Source organism: Onychomys torridus, chromosome X (assembly GCF_903995425.1).
Source record: "Onychomys torridus chromosome X, mOncTor1.1, whole genome shotgun sequence".
Taxonomy (NCBI): Eukaryota; Metazoa; Chordata; class Mammalia; order Rodentia; family Cricetidae; genus Onychomys; species Onychomys torridus.
The window spans coordinates 31,578,669-31,591,830 of record NC_050466.1 but is presented as its reverse complement, the minus strand read 5'-3'; the positions used below and the strand labels follow the sequence as shown (position 1 = coordinate 31,591,830).

Here is a 13,162-nt window from a genome sequence, read left to right as displayed (position 1 = left end):
CAACTTGATCACTTACTAGGTATGTGACCTTTCACCTTTCTGAGCACTAATTTCTGTGTTTTGTGGAATGGGCTAGACCTGTCTATTTTACAGGCATGCCATGAGGATCTAATGAGAGTGAAAGCAAATGTACTCTGTTAAAAGATCTCTTTTAGGACAAAAGAAAAAAGAGCCTATGATGCCTTTAGAAAGGTATTGGGGCAATATCGCTTTAATCCTTGAACATGCACCAAGAAATACCAAGGTTTCTAGTGAAGTATCTCAGCGCTAAGGCCCCCGTCACCTGAACAGAACTTGGTATGCTGAACTGCAGCAACGACAGCCTTTGCATATCATACCTGCCCATATATCAACTGTCAGTACATTCTTTCCAGGTGAAGGTCGGTGTGTTCTCCCCACACCTTGACTCATGAATGTTAAATGGAAGGACGTGGGAAAGGGGAACAACGGAACTTCAAAAATAGCCCTAGGGAAATCAAATCTTGCTTTAACTTACTGTGTTCATGACTGATTCATGATTCTGAAAAGGTGGGGGGAAAGTTTGATCAAACTGTCACCAAATGGCCTCATTTCAAATTCCTTTGCTTTCTTTTAGCAGAAAGAAAAAAGCCTCTTAATGATAACTATGGAAAGAGCCTTTCTCTTGTCCATAGTAGCCAGCAACCTGCAGGCTGTCACTCCACCAGGACCTCTGTCATGATACTCTGCCTAATGCTGCCAGAACTTCCCTCATTAAATGAAGAGGGCATGGCATTGCCCTTTAGGGATGTGTCCTTCTTACAAAAATTTTTTGGTGCTGTTAAATAGGTGATATCTTGGTTAAATGTATTGTTAATGCCTTTACTACCAGACCTGAGAAATTTAAGCAAAAAAAAAAAAAAAAAGAAAAAAGAAAAAAAAAGAAAGAAAGAAAAAGAAAGAAGAAAAGGCTTACTAAAATGAAGATCTGGAGATCTGGGACAAGAGATGGAGAATGTCAGCTGTCTGAGCAGCTAGACTTTCTGACAGTACAAGACAAGAAGAAACAGCAGCTAAGGTTCGAGTATTTCAGGCCTCAGTAGAGAGACCTAAGAAAGTACCAGATTTGGCCACCCATTCAGGTAGGCTTAGGACTGTCACATTTTCTGCTGCTGGGGAAAGGCCAGCATTGGGACCAGAAGAGCACATTTGTTCTGATGGGTAGAATAAGGAACTGACATAGAGCAGGTAGGAGAAAGCTAAAAGGAATAACCTGGACAATCACCAAGTTTCATGGTAGGTAGTTCATCAACTGTCCCTCAAGTATGACATCTTGTAAGATGTCTGACCCTCTTCTGAGAGATGGGAAATGTGCCAAATTGTTTGGCTCTTGAGGCTCTTAAGGAACAAGTCTGTGGTTGCTGAGACAAAATGGGAGAAAATAATTCTTCTGACATTAGTGTTTACTATGCAAAAGAACAGTGAAAAACACCACAGCCTTCTAGTCCTGGACCCAGTGCTGGCTAGCTGCATCTCCTTGGGCAAATTGCCTACTTATTTGGAAGCTTAGTTTCCTCAGCTTGTATTAATACCTGTCTTGTATTCTTTGTAAAGAGAGAATGATCAAAGAAATACCCAATTTTTATTACCCAGACCACTGGGCCTCATTGTTCTTCCACCATCCCTCCGCCACCCTCTCTCTCTCCTCTAGGGACTAATAGCTGTAGATTTTCTGCTGTCAACCTTTGTGTACTACCAATACAGGTAGGAGGATATCATCCAGAATCTGTGGCCTTCAATTTACGTTCAGTCACCATCTCTGAGGATGAACCTCACGTCTAGTAAGAAAGACCAAGTGAGGAAGGGCAGCCCTGCCTTGTAAGTGGAACACATATGAATGAATGCAGCTTCCCATTGGCACATGTTCAGTGTCAGCATTGAATGAAAAAAAAACCCAGGATGCTTTCTCTTCTAGTATTTGTCTTAAGTTTGGAACTCAGGATCAGACATCTCTCTCCAAGTGATCACTGACTGTGAGACCTCTTTTACAGCTTTGAGATCATGCAGTGAAAAGAAGTAAACTTCCACCCATTAGAGGAGCTATCTTTGCATAAATTCCATTTCTGTTTGCCAGTCACCTGGTCATAATATCTGAATAATAATAATAATAATAATAATAATAATTAATAATAATAATAATAAATTATTTTAATTTTTTAAAAATTTAAATACTGAGAAAGGAGGTGAAGACTTGGCTTTGGAATGTAGCTATGCTATAAGAAGAATGTGTAACTTTGGGCAAGTCCTTATCCTTCATCTCTAAGTCTTGGTGTCTCATTGCTCAAGTGTTTGAACCAGGTGACCTTTAAGAGGCCTGTCAAGGCTCTGAGCAAAATACAGATTGGTCATCTACATCTGTGATGGCCTCTGTCTTTAATCAGGTGGTCAGTTCTACATATAAGACACAGCGTTCACTATCTACAAAGCAACCATAGCTAAGTGCACATAGACTGGCAATGTGGAACATTCCAGCCAGTTCTCTCTGAGAACTGCTCCCCAGCATGACAAATAGCATGGCCCCTCTCCTTTTCCACAAACTGAGGCTCTGTTTTTCACAAGATGGTGTTTATAGCATGCCAATTTTTTTAAACTCTGTCAAAAATTGTGGCATGTTTACATATTCACAAAACAAAAAGAAACCATGTCTTACATTTTACAGTATACATTGGCATTGGATTTCATGCACTATAAATTTACTCAATCTAAAATGTTTTGGACTTGAAGAAAAATGTCTTTCTCTCAGATTCCAGACATTCCAGTGTGGTTTTGAATTGCTACCTATAGGAGCATATTGTGGGTGGGTGGGTGGTGGAAGGGAACGAGACATGATGGTGAGGGCACTCATCCTTTGGCTTCCCAATACTGCACCACTGGTTATGAAGGAGGTCCCCTTTTTACCTTAAAAGGGAAACAGAGCTGTCCAAGCTCTTTTGTCTACACATGAAAGATAGATCTCTGATGTACAAAACACATAGCCTTCTTCCAGGCTTCTTGCACTAACTTTAAAGATTACAACTTCTGCCAAAGCAGGAGCGTCCATGTCCAGTCCCTCCACACTCCTGTACTCATTCTAGCTTGTGTTGGATTCTTCGGGAAAAAGTTATATGGCAGATTAACGAGTTTTATTTTTTTTCTATTATCAGTATGAAGACACAAGGAAGTGCTTGTTACTATACTAATGCTGATTTCCACACACATGTGGTGCTGCCATGTTGTTCAGAATGTATGGCTTTGGCAGCTGGAATAACTAAAGAAAACTCTCTCCAGGGGGATAAGCCTATGAAATTCATGACCTCTCTAGCCCCTGAGACTCTGAATGGTTCCAATTCTTTCCAGGTGAAATGGTTAAGAAGGTCTGCATCTCCCCACCAAAGCCAAGCTTTGCACTTCATTTTTCGAAGTACCTTAAAACAATATTGGAGCTCATTAAAATCAACCCAGGGCATAAGAAGGGCAGCCTTCATTTAAGAGAAACTTCCCCTCTGTGCTGTTCTGGAAAATAGCATAATGCTGAGAGCAGGCATTTTTCCTGACTAGGTTTCCTCTAATGATTTCTGCAAAAAGAACACTTGAGGGGGTGCCTGCCTGGCTGACAGTGTGTGTACAGCAGACCCTGGGTGGATGAATGAGGCCAGCCCTTAAAATTGCCCTAAATAATATTTATTGACCACTTACCATGTTAAAGGGCTGTGACTTGATTCTTTGTCATTGTGGCAGTCCCTAAAAGAGTCCATATGCCTCTGCATTTCTCAGGATCTGGAGATAGCAAGATAACAGACTTATCAGTTTCTGTATCTGTGGAATGGAAAGCTTGAGCTAGAATGCCCCAACTCCAAGACTCTGTAGCTCTGAAATGCTCGGATCCCATTCCTAAGGCTTCATAGGGAAACCACAAAACTACAGGGTTAGCCCCAATCGTTTAGTACCCTTTGTCAAAGCCAACTGCCCCCTATTTCAGATGTTACCTCCCCCACAAGGCTGATTTTGTTTCTGGCCTATGACGACTGAAGCTATGCACAAGAGTTTGGGCTCAGGGCTTATAGAGAGCTACCAGACAGTCAGTATCTGGCTGTGCCGTTTTGAAGGGTGGTTGACTTGAATCTTTTTGTTGGATATCCTTATCCATATAGCAACACCAAAAACAGTAATAGTAACAAACACTGTTTGAGTATTATCTTTTAAAACCTTCCCCCAGCTTTAAAAGTCAAAGGACACTCTAGTCCTTCCTTAGATTTGTAGGTTACCAAATTAGATGTCACTTAGGTATTAGTTTTATTATTTCCTAGTTGGAACCTGAAGCATATCATGGTTTATAGTGGTTTTACAGGCCAATCAAAAGGCAGGGCAGAACCATTGGGTTTCCAGCTCAAGGGGTTATAGGAAACATCATCTGATGAGTGAGACACAAACTAGAGTAATCACAGAGAGGTTGTTTAGAAGCTTCTGATGCCATAGGGTGTAAGAGCTCCTTTCCTTAGCCCCACCTACTCATGTTGGGGTTGGAGGAAGGAAGAGAGCCAACCCCTATCGCTGGCTTCAGATGCCCACCCTCAGAGCATGGCAGATTGGCATAGAATGTCACATAGAAAGAATAGAAAGACTCAGAACCCCAAGAAATACCATGTGAGCAAGAAAGAGGTCCTGGGAGGGGAATTAGGTAGTCTGAATTTGTTAATCAATGGCAAACTAGTCGCATGTGACTTAGAGAAATTATATCCCTTCATGCCTCCTGCAATCCCCCCCCATCTACCTCATGTACACACTGAAGAGGGTTTTCTCTAAAAGTTCCCTCCCTCCTCCAAAACACTTGGAGTATTAATGAACCAAAACTCATAACATAATTTTAGAGTGCAAGAATAAAGGTGGTGGGGAAGTGGTATAAGCTGCAAAGCTCTTCATGATGCCAAGCAACTGAGTGGATTCTGGGTAAAGATTGGTGGCCACAGGTCATAAAGCTTGGAATTTTACATCTTGTTAAACAAACTCAGTTTTCCCACTGTTTGCAAACCCCTTTGTATTTATGTACTTTGAAATCTATGGGGCTTTGGGAAAGAGGGGAATGACTTTTTAAGTTAATACCCCCATAACTGATTATATAAAGAACTCCATCTTGAATTTGAATTCAGACATATTAGAAGTCTTTCTTTTCCATAGAGGAAAAAAATTGAATCATTTGTCTGTCCCATAAAAGATATCACCAAAACCAGGCTTCTGTTTTAGTGAAGGCCATCTGTGCGCTTAGGATTCTCCATATCACACACACTAGGCCCACAGCTAGTTAACCAGAGTGGGGAGATAACTTTGTTAAAATGTTACTTTATGCCCAGAGAACTAGTCTCTTTGTTGAGGTGTGAAGAAGAGCGAAAACCTCTCCATGAAGAGCTGAATACATACATTTGTTACTTAAAGAATGTCTTGAGACACCTGTCATTAGGAATATGTGTTGTGAGCCACCACATGGTTGCTGGGAACTGAACTCACCATCTGTAATGGGATCTGATTTCCTCTTCTGATATGGATGAAAACAAAGCACTCATACATAAAATAAACAAATATTTAAAGAAAAAGAATATTTATTGTTGTCTAAGTGTCCTAGAGTATCCTATACCAACTTAGATATCACGGCACACCTAGGCTGCATTTTAATAATCTTGGACCATCAAAATATATGAGTTCCTTCTTTGATATATTAAAAAAAATTGTAACTTGTTTGGTGGGAAGAAGACTTTCAGCCTGTTCCAGGTTGGTTTTCTGTTCAGTAGATGCTCTGCTTGGAACTGATACCCCCTGCTAAGGATCCCTTGAGTGATCATAGTGAGTTTTGGTTATCCTATAGCTCTGTGGGCCCCTAATAATTGGTCCTGTCCCACTTGGCTTGCTGAGTGAACCAAGCCAAACGACAGCCCAGAGAATCAGCTTGAAAGGGGAAAGTAGAGGTTCAGTGTCCACATCATTTGGGACTTCCAGTGTTGAGAAGACAATGAAACGAAATCATGGGTATCAATGCCCTGTGTAGCTCACTATCTGCAAATGTGATGGCTCACTCTTTTCACTAGATAAAGCTTGACTACTAAGCCACAAGATTGTTGTGGCAAATGTACCAAAACCAGAACATCTGAATGAGCGTCCACCCGCTTCAAAGTAGTCCCCTTGCGAAGCCCCACTCTTCTTTAATGAGGCTGTTTCCACTGCTGATCACAGAGTTTATGGAACTCCTCTTTGGGGACTGCCAATATATGAGCCACACAAGGAAATCAATTCAGACAGCAACTGCAGGCCTGAAGGGATCTGGTCCCATCAGAGATGTGCTTGCTTTTAATTCAATTTACTGTACTTTTATTTAGCCGAGGCTCACATATTTATGTTTTTTGAATGGGAAGTCATCCTCCTTGCTTGGACTGTGTTATTTACATGCAAAGAGAGGATCATAACATTTGCTTCAGACCTTTATAGCTGAGGATAGAGACCAGTCTTTCAGCATTAATGATCAGTCACATGTATACCCCCTACTGTCTGCTGAGTTTACTGAGGACCACCACTACAATTCTTGTTTTCTATAACCTTCAATAGTATCACTATTACTCCAAAATTAAGGTAAGGTGTTTAAAGATTGAACTTTCAGGGCAAAAATTCAGAAGTAAACTATAGGTATAATAAAAAATTTGCTCCTATTGATTTGGGTTAAGAAACTGTTTCCTTTCTTAAATTAATTTTTTATTGATCACTCCTATGACCTTAACTGCTATGAGTTTGCCGGCCTTCTTCCACTTAAAAAAATGGCTTTGATATTTATTTCCTCTATGAATTGTATAGAAAAATCTTGCGATGGCCTTTTGTGAACCAGTGGACTCAAAGGAAAGTCAACATTTACACTTGTTCCTCAGAACTTCGTTCAGGGAGCGGGTCCCTGGATGGTCCCTGACAGAAATGAGCATCCCCAGAAATTTTCCGATCAGTGCCAGCAGGTGTTTGGGCTTTCTTTCCATTAGGGCTTCACTTGGTTGGAAAAACTTCTGATCACTGACACCACACCTCTAGGCCAGAGATTCTCCAGCTCCAATGTGTAAGGATGCAGCAGACCGCCTAAGAGAGCTCTCTAAATCACAGGTTCCAGAGCCCTGAGGCCCAAGGTTTAGAATAGTGGATGACTCAAGAAGCTCCTGGAGGATGGTGGTGCTGATGCTAGGTCCTCACATCTGGAACCACTCCTTTAATTTCTTCTCAAAGCTGGAAGACCTGGGGTTTGGTCCCAGAGCTGGAATGAGGACACAAACCAAACCAAACCAAACAAAAAACTTTTCCAGAATCAGAAGATGCAAGTGTGAATGCCCTTGTTTTATCTTGAGAAATGACCTTGGGTCCTGCTGTTCCTCTCAGCGTCTCCACTTCTTAATGCAGAAAGGACAGGCACAAAGCACTGCTAGCTATGGGCTTTAGATGAGGAAGTGCCCCTTCTCAACAGTCAGACCTGTCTGCTTAATTGGGGTTAGTGAGCTCTTTAAAGGTTGCCTGAATGTGCTATCCTGTGTTCCTGGTTAGGTTGGTTCCCAGGGGCTTCTGGGTAAGGTCTTATATCCCTCAGGGCCTTGGCTCCTCCTGCTTCTAGAGTGGAGGGTTTGAATCAGATGGTTTGCTGCTGCAACTGTTTCTTCTTGTTCTGACAAAGCTGAGCCTCTGTGACTTTCAACTCAGGTTCTTATTGCCGAGTAAGTCAATAGTAAAACAAGGAGAAAAGCATGCTTCTTGTCCTTTACTCACTTACTCTGTAATGTCCTTGATCTTCCCAGCATCCTTTTAAAGTGGCCTACTGAGAGAGAAGTCAGGTACAGCAGCTGAATATAACCAGATCTCCTTAAAATGCCCCATAACCAGTACAAAGTGGTGTATCTATTACTAAATAGTGACATCTAGTGGCTTTTCATTCTCAAAGAATAAAATGCACATTTTCTTGCTGGCTGCTTTAGCTGCTTCATTCAATACTCTTTCATTAATCACTTACTTCATGTCAAACATTATGCTGGGCCCAGAAGAACTTATATTGATAAACAATACACGTTCTCTACTCGGTTAGTGCTCAGAGTTCAAAGGGGGAGGCAGAAAAATCACTAGACAATCACAGTGTACTGTAGTGATTGTCCCAATCACTATATCCCAGGGCAACCAGGGTAGTGGTGGGCGGGGAGCTTATTTTGTCCAGAAAGGCTTCATGGAGGAGAAAACCTATGAATAGAGTGCTGTTTTCTAGGTGATTTATGAAGGACAAATAGATGCTGTTTGAAAGAGTAGGTACACTATATACGTAGGCAAGGGCTTTGTAGAGTCATTGACTGGGATAAACTTGAACAATGGAAAGTTTTTTATATCCTTGGAGTATGACAAATAGGACAAAATTTCTCAACCGTTGCTGTTTGGACAATGAATGATTTTTTTGTTGTAGGGTGCTTGGCCTTGTAGAATGCTTAGTGATATTCTAGATTCAAGCCATTGAAAACCAATACTAACTGCTCTTTCCAGTTGTACCAACCAAACATCAATTTTGTCAATTGTCAATATCCCCAAGTTAGGGCAGTAAAGGGTATGCTCATTAGAGATCAGACTGGACAGAATATAAGCTGGACTCCACATGGCTCTGTCTAATACAGAACACCTGAGTTTTTATAATATTTTTGAGAATGCATTATTGAGAGAACTTCCTGTGGAATGACAGGTCAGATGTATTTCTTCTGAGGCTGTGGAAGTAGAATAGGAATGAGTGCAGAGAAGTAGCTTGAGACACTGCTGTAGCAATTATCTAATAGAGAAGTGATGAGGGCCTGACACATGGGTAACAACACAAAGGTTAGATTTGAGAGTCCTACTAAGATTCAGGATCAGCAGAACATGGGGGGATTGTTTAGGTATAAATAATTCCTGAGACAGAAGAGTCAGCGATTACCCCTGGGTTTCTTGCTTACACAGCTTTTTCCTTGTATCTTATTTTCTCCATGATTTTTTATGAGTGATAGGACACTGTATACGTGAAGCAGGCTCACAATATGTTGAGCCTAGCAAGACAGAACATACTCACACACAAGTTAAGTGAAGTAAATTTGTTCATTATAGAATGACAGCAAAGATCAAAAGCAGCCAGGATCCATTGTGAGCTAGTCTTCCAAGGCCTAAGAAAGCTACTCAGGGTGCATGGAGTTCAAATGTTCACGCCAGAGCCAAGAGTGGCGGTAGTGCATGCTTGTAATCTGGCTACTGAGGAGGCTGAGGCAGGAGGATCAAGAGTTTCAGGCTAGTCTGAACTATCTAGTGAGCTCCAGACTAGCTTAACTATCTAGTGAGACCGTGCCTCAAAAAAAAAAAAAAAAAAAAAAAGTATTCATACTGCATGTAGACCATAACAAAAGAATCCCAAATTTTATCTTAAAAACAATGTGTGTCACTTACAAATGTTTGAAATACCAAATCTTGGCAGTTCCTTCCTAATTCCAGATGCTGTGTTCCATAGGAAAGACAGGAGCAAGGCTGGAGCTGTTTCAGGCTGTTCCTTCCTATCTCAGAATATCAAATTCCAAGCACATTCTTCAATAATCTCAAAAACTACAGGCAAGAAACAAGTGAAGGTTGGGTTAATCCAAGGCCACCTGGAGAGCAGCTGTTCTACAATAGAAGGTGGCTCGCCTTGGGCTGCCCTGTGCCACCAGAGGCACCATGGGCATACATATGCACTGAACAATCAGTCATTCCATTAACCCGGGAAACTGATGGAGAGTCGTGACTCCAATTTCACAATGTGAAACCTGTTCATTTTAATTAAGTGACACGTTGGGTTGCAAGTCAATACTGTCCAATTATTGCTGAGTGAAACCAACTATGTATGATTTTCCTGGGGATGAGCTTGCTCTTTGAAAATTAAACCAGTCTGTTTCACAGTACCAGTTGGGTTTATATCAATCTGAAGTGAGGTTCCTAGCAAATGCTACGGACCTGCAGTATCTTGCTCTATTTTAATCAGTGCCTGGATACAGACATGGTCAGGAAGAAGAAAGTGTGCTGAAGGTACTGGGGGAAATAACCAGAATCCAGATGTATTTTTGACAGGCTTAGAGTTCCTTTAAAAGGATGAAATTGAACAAAGTCACAAGCAACCTACATCCATCCAGGATGAGTAGACTGGCTTTCAAAATTCCTTATCAGTTTCCTGGGTTAACAGGATGTCTCTGATTTTTCAGTATGCCCATGGTGCCTCTAATGGCACAAGACAGCCCAACGTTGGTCCACCTTCTATTGCAGGGCCAGCAAGATAGGTCAGGTAAAGGCACTTACTGCCAAGTCTAATAATCTGAGTTTGATTCCTAGAGCCCACGTGGTAGAAGGATAGAACCTCCTCCTGAAAATTGCCTCTGTTTCCACACAGGTAAATAAAAAAGTAGAACAATTTTGTTTGCTGTGTCAGTGGTTTGACATGGCCTCCAAAAGGGTCATTGTGATAGTGACTATCCACCTTACTTTTGAGACAGGGTCTCTCACCAAACCCAGAGCTCATTGACTGAGCTAATCTGGCTGGCCACTGACTTCCATGTCTCCACCTGTTTCTGCCTCCACAATTCTGGAATTCCAGAACACACACTGTACACCTGGCTTTTTATGTGGATTCCAGGGATTGAACTCTGGTCTTCATGTTTGCAAGGCAAGCACTTTCCCAACTGACCTTCTTCCCAAACCCCAGTGTATTATGTTTGTTTTCCCACCTCCAGTACACAAGGTAACTCCAGAGTTCAATGAGCACTGAAGACCAGTCCATCAGCACATCCTCTTTTCACCATTGAATATTATTTTCAGCAGCATCGGGTGCTCCCAATTGAGCCCATCTAGGTCCCTGAGACTATTTTCCCGGGAAGAATGAAGCTATCAACATAATCTCCAGTTTTTTGCTGCCTGAATATGTGTTGCTATATATCAAAGGAGTTGCAGGGTGTGTGTGTGTGTGTGTGTGTGTGTGTAGTGCTGATAATACTACAGTATGGAAACTGAGACTGCTCCCATTGTCCACGTCATCATTTCATACAGGTGACATTTGGTTCAGAGGTATATTGGATTATCTCATGCATAATTCGAGGGACATTTAGAGTACTCTCTGTCTCAGTCACTCTTTGTTTCCTCTTTGGTCTTTTCATGTGTGAGTGGTGCTTATAAAACAAGGATTCAGACTCTAATCTTAGTAGTCGACTCTATCTGGTCTGAAAGGATCAGTTTGAGGGAAGGAAAGGCACAAACTTGCACTGTGATGCACTCTAAGATTTGCCAGAAGATGTTACTGTAGACTTAAACCAGCAGAACAAATTAGGGCAGGAGGGCTGTCAGCTATGCATGAAGGTGACTTCATTATGAGGGCTAACTACCCCCACCTCACTCACTCCCTGCCCAAGAGTCCCCATTACAATGCATGCCTGCAAAAACTGCTTAAAAGGTTAATCCAAAAGAGGGAAGAGGGGGAAATCTGTGGTTGGTTTGTAAAGTGAATAGAAAATTGCTTAATTAAAAAATAAAAGAGGGAAAGAAAGGTTAATTCAAATGTGTCACTGGATTAAATAAATTTCTTTTTCTTTCTAACAATCAGGCTAATTGCCACTAAAATCTTGCCTCATGGTTTGCATAAATGCTCCATGAATATGTTGTGAATGAACAAAGGAATGAATGAAAAGAAAAACTAGCCATTGGAGGAGACAGTCCATAGATACAGTGGTTATGTGAACTCCTAAAGGATGCTGAGAAACAGAAAACTGATACTCTTCAGTAATGGGTCTTTTCAGAGACACATTTTAGTGGTATCAGCACAGTTGGGTCCTAGAAAAGGTTCAGAGAGATGAATGAAGATACTCAGCCCACTCTTCATTCCTACTCCCAGATTCTGTGCCTGGTGATTGTTTATCCCATGAAAATGTATAAGGTAATTTTTCTTTAAAACACAGAACACTTTCCTGTAATGTTTGTAAGGCATGTGTGATATGAGCAAGAGGTTTGCTGTGATGAGGCATGTCCCCAGCCCTGTCCTTCCTCTTACTTGGAATGGCTCCTTACATAAGCAGTTGAAGCACTGCTAGGATTCTGTTTGGGACCAGGCACAAACACTATAGTGCAAAGCTGGAATGGGTGGTACAACAGTTATAGAAACAAGACAGAGTCTGTGTTCTAGAAAACAGTTGCAGTGGAGCTACAAATGAGTAATTTTAATTCGGTATGACAAGGAAGTGCTATTGTAACAGAGCAAGAAGGAATGTCAGCATAGGTCTTCTATGGACAGATGGTACTTGAACTGGACTTGAAGGGCGAGTATCATCTTCTAGTCAAAGAAGGATTGTGCCAGACAGATGAAGCACCACATATGCCACATGACAGAGACACAAATGCTAGAACCTGGGAACCCCTGAGATGCCAAAAGGCCCTGAGTCTGAGTTGAGAGAAACCTTTCCTGGTTGAACGCTGAATAGGCCAGGTAGTTGAGAAGGTCCTCTCTGATTCCCTCTCAGAGAACATTCACAGCTCCTTCAGATGGGAATGACAAAGTGAGAAAAGTTGCAAGCTATTTCCTGAGTTTCCTTTAAGAAATATGAATACTCAGTATTTATTGCTGTTTTCCTGCCACAAATATACCTTTCCAATAACCTTGCTCCTCACCTACTGTATGTGAATTACTATTCATGTCTCACAAAAAAGCACAATTGTGAAGGAATTTCTCTCTTTGATTATGCTTAACCACATAGACTTTGGTGTATCTCTGGGTTTGTGGGCCATGAGTGTATATGTACTATGTAAGTATTTGAGTGTCAGCCAGTGAGTTTAAATGTCTACTAGTCTACTTTTTTTGCAGAGAACTTTATCTGTTTGCAACTCCAAAGGAAAGATAGGCATCCAGCAATGCTTTCACAGCTGTTATATTTGTTTGTCGATCCAGTGAATAAAGAAAAAGGATATTTTGGAACTGACAGAGATAACTTTCCTGTCCTGGGAATGGTGCTGTGTAAGCAAAGGTAGATGCTTGCATATATGCCATTGGCAGCTACATGCCTACTTTAGTCAGTGACTAACCACTGTGTTTATTTCTGGAAGCCCCGGGATGCTCTGCCTGTCTCTACATTCCATTTCTCTAGCGGAT

At 41.4% G+C, this 13,162-nt stretch overlaps 1 protein-coding gene across 4 annotated transcripts in view; it reads left to right on the top strand.

The window, feature by feature from the left end:
- The window catches only part of Hs6st2 (heparan sulfate 6-O-sulfotransferase 2), a 279,069-nt gene that overhangs the window by 262,213 nt on the left and 3,694 nt on the right, over nucleotides 1-13,162 (top strand). The gene's annotated exons all lie outside the window — the stretch shown is intronic.